This window comes from Gorilla gorilla, chromosome 4, assembly GCF_029281585.2.
Source record: "Gorilla gorilla gorilla isolate KB3781 chromosome 4, NHGRI_mGorGor1-v2.1_pri, whole genome shotgun sequence".
NCBI classification, from domain to species: Eukaryota; Metazoa; Chordata; class Mammalia; order Primates; family Hominidae; genus Gorilla; species Gorilla gorilla.
The window spans coordinates 31,830,006-31,834,284 of NC_073228.2; the positions used below are offsets into that span (position 1 = coordinate 31,830,006).

Consider the following 4,279-nt stretch of genomic DNA (forward strand, 5'->3'; position numbering starts at 1 on the left):
TAGCCGGGCGTGGTGGTGCATGCCTGTAATCCCAGCTACTTGGGAGGCTGAGGCAGGAGAATTGCTTGAACCCGGGAGGCAGAGGCTGCAGTGAGCCGAGATCACACCATTGCATTCCAGCCTGGGAAACGAGCGAAACTCCGTCTCAAAAAAAAAAAAAAATGTATAAAATGAAACATGTTGAATCAGCAGCAGTGGCAGCTTGTTTAAGGAAAGGAACAAACAGAAAATTAATACAGAAAGTCAAAAAATGAAGCACAACTCTTTTTTAAGTGCCAGTCTGTTTTTAGGTTTCCTTTTTTTTTTTTTTTTTTGAGACGGAGTCTCGCTCTGTCGCCCAGGCTGGAGTGCAGTGGCGCGATCTCGGCTCACTGCAAACTCCACCTCCTAGGTTCACACTTTTTTTTTAAATAGAGACAGGGTCTCTGTTGCCCAGGCTGGAATGCAGTGAGGTAATCATGGCTCACTGCAGCCTCAACCTCCCAGGCTCAAGCAATCCTCCCACCTCAGCCTCCCCAGTAGCTGGGACCACAGATGTGCGCCACCACACCCAGCTAATTTTTGTATTTTTTGTAGAGATGGGGTTTCACCATGTTGCCCAGGCTGGTCTCAAACTCCTCGGCTTAAGCTATCTGCCCACCTCAGCTTCCCAAAGTGCAGGGATTACAAGTGTGAGCTGCCATGGCTGGCCAAGGCTGTCTTTTAAAAAGCTAAAAATGGGCTGGTTCAAGACCAGTCTGAGCAATATGGTGAGACCTCATTTCTACTTAAAAAAAAAAAAAAAATCAGCTGGGTGTGGTGGCCCATGCCTGTAGTCATCCCAGCTACTCGGGAGGCTGAGGTGGGAGGATCGCTTGAACCCAGAAGGTTGAGGTTGCCTTGATTGTGCCACTGCATTCCAGCCTGGGTGACAGTGAGACCTTGTCTCAAAAAGCCTCGGAAGGACTGGCCTAGGGAGATGGGCAAGCATTTTGTTTCTAGTTTCTGAATGGCCCTGTGTGTTGAGAGAGGTCTTCGGCCTCCCAGCCTCCCTGGCTGAAGGTGGTGATTCTGCATGGAGTCTCTCCACCACTTGGTGGCATTGCTCACAGTGACTTCTTACTTCTAAACACCATTGAATTGGAGCAAGTAGATGATTTGCCACATTTTTCCCAGCTAGTTTGGAGGCTGAATACAGAATTTTACTGGGACACACCAGAATGTGTAAGTTGGGGAGCGGCGATCCCAGTTTCTCTTGATAATGTACCAACGGCTTCCTTAGTATTGAAATCACAAAGTCAGAAATGCACACACCTCTATGATCAGAGATCCATACAGGAGAGGGCAACAAAAAGAGGCCTTTTAAGTTTGCCAGACTTCCCGACCAGTGGGAAGCAAGAGAGTAGATAAGTGTGCAGCAGTCACAAACCCATGCCTATAAGAACCTAGTTGGGAATAGAATGTAAGAGAATGGGGAGTGATGGGGACTCTAGTGTGTTCTAGGCACATGCCCATCTAAAGGCTCCATGTGACTGTTGTCCTGCAGGAATGTGGGCCCCAGTGTTCACCAAATCTTTTTTTTTGTTTTGTTTTTCCCATGAAGAGAAGCCAGAAACCCAGATATTAATACAAAGTATCCAGTTTAGAAGTGTTGGTAAATTTTTTTAACTTTGAACATTGTGCTGCCCAAAGAAGGTATCTGCAAGCCAGGTACAAACTAGCAGTTCATGCCCTCTGGTGGGCAGAAAGGTCATAGACTTTGAGCCCATTATGTCGGAGGTCACATTCTAGTTCTGCTGTTGCAACAGCTGTAAACGAAAGTTTTCAGATTTCTAATGCCCAGTGAAAATACCACTTCATTTCCAAAGGTTATTAAAAGGAATAGATCATGTATGTAAGTAGGCACAGAGCTTGCCACCTATTAGGTACTCAAAAGCATTCTTCCCCCACTTAAGGAAACAATACAGGCATAATATAACAATAATGTTATGTTCAAGTTCATTATCAGGAGGCATACACCCAAACAATAGGGGAGTGAGCACCTACCACGTACAGAGCTCTCTGCTAGTTTCTCTGGGGGCAACAGTTCCCAACCTGGCAATTCATCGGCATCATCGGAATCAGCCAGCAGCTTGTTGGATATGCTGAGTCCAGAGTCCTGCCCATATTACACCTAATGTTCTGTGCCTATTACACCCAGATTTATGAGATCCTCCTCTCCCATGCAGTCCAAGAATCTGCATTCTAATAAGTTCCTCAGAGGAAGCTCTTTGACAGTCAGTTTGCACTGGTCTGTGGGTTGGTCATTTATGGAAACCACTGCTCCAGGGAATGAATCATTATTTCCAGTCTCATTAGGGAAAGATGATATGCATATGCACACATGTAAGGAGTGACAGTAATTAGCCAAAAGCTCTGTAGACATAATTGCCTCTGATGAAGTGCTGACTGATGACATCAGACACTAGGCTATTGACAGTGTACCCCAGGGAAATGCAAAAGGGAAGCGAACTGCCTCATAAAGTGAGATTAGGATTACTGGGTCAGAAATGTGGAAAGGGTGATTCAGATGGACAAAGGAGCAGAGGCAGGATTCAAGTGATGCGTTTCGGAGGCAGTGCAGCCTGTTTGTGCTGAGTGGAAGGTGCACGAGGAACATAGTAGACGGTAACAGGAAGGCAGGAGCTGTGAAGGCCTTTGAAGGTCAGGCCAGTTGTAATAAAAGTATTTCACATTGTCAGGTATCTTGGGATGGTTGCCAAACATTTTTCTATGGTTTGTATAAATACATATCCATTTTATTTATGTATTTATTTATTTTAGTTTTTGTTTGTTTGTTTGTTTGTTTTTGAGACGGAGTTTCACTCTTGTTGCCCAGGCTGGAGTGCAATGGAGCGATCCCAGCTCACTACAACCTCCGCCTCTCAGGTTCAAGCAGTTCTCCTGCCTCAGCCTCCTGAGTAGCTGGGATTACAGGCATGAGCCACCACACCCAGCTAATTTTGTATTTTTAGTAGAGATGGGGTTTCTCCATGTTGGTCAGGCTCGTCTTGAACTCCCAGCCTCAGGTGATCCACCCACCTCGGCCTCCCAAAGTGCTGGGATTACAGACGTGAGCCACTGTGCCCGGCCTATTTTAGATTTTTTTTTTTGAGATGGAGTTTCACTCTTGTCGCCCAGGCTGGAGTGAAGTGGCACTATCTCGGCTCACTGAAACCTCCACCTCCTGGATTCAAGTGATTCTCCTGCCTCAGCCTGCCAAGTAGTTGGGATTGCAGCCGCACGCCACCACACCTGGCTAATTTTTGTATTTTCAGTAGAGACGGGTTTTCACCATGTTGGCCAGGCTGGTCTCGAACTCCTGACCTCAGGTGATCCACCCGCCTCAGCCTCCCAAAGTGCTGGGAATACAGGTGTGAGCCACCACACGGCACATATGTATCTATTTTAGACCATTTTATTATAAACTTAAGTTCTGTTTGCTGTAATTTCTCTCTTTTTCATATTCACAATCCACTTTGGCTGGAATTTCTCTTGATAACAAACTTTAGACCTTACCACAAGCCCAAGAGGAACTCACAGATGGGTGCTAGGCTTGAAATGCCCCAGAAGACTGAAGGAAGTGGAGGAGGAAGAAAAAAGGAGGCAGAAGGGGGAAAACCTAGAAGAGCTCTGGACAGGGAGGAGGCATGCCAGAGAGAGGAGCCCAGTCACAGCTGAGTGCAGCCCAGGAAGGAAAAAATGTGCCTGGTTGGAGGAGCTGTCCAAGGACCTTGGGGATAAGGGGACGGGGCTTCTCTGCTGATCTGATGGTTTTTTCAGTACCACCCTTCAGTTACCTGTAGCAGGATCCTCTGCTGCTGATGGCCAAACCCCAGTGCCCACTGGGATTACAAATTGGGGAGGAAGAGGGGGACTTCCACATTAGAGATCAGCAGGGAGCCTCCAGAATGGAGTAGGAGATACCTACGGCCATCATCAGAGGCTGCCGCAGCCCCAGGTTCAGAGCAGTCATCTTAGCTGATGCCATGGAAAGCAGTAGACCAGAAGTCCAGTCCGCAGTGTTTGCTCAGCACTTGGCAGAATTGTATGACCTTGGGGGTCACTTGCCTCGTCCGCGCCTCGGTTCCCCCTGTGAATATTGAGCGAGTTGCATTAGGTCAGTTGTCTTCAGCTTTTATTTTGAAACAACATTGAGACCCGACCCTTTCTTCCAGCCATTCCAGCCACATTTACCTGAAGGACCCATAGCTAAAGCAGATGAGGTTGGAGTTACTCGGGTTGAAGTGAGAGTGGGGGG

At 47.2% G+C, this 4,279-nt stretch overlaps 1 pseudogene; it reads right to left on the reverse strand.

The window, feature by feature from the left end:
• Positions 1–2,152: 2,152 nt before the first annotated feature.
• On the reverse strand, positions 2,153–3,994 carry LOC101152014 (protein FAM106C-like; annotated as a pseudogene).
• Positions 3,995–4,279: the final 285 nt, after the last annotated feature.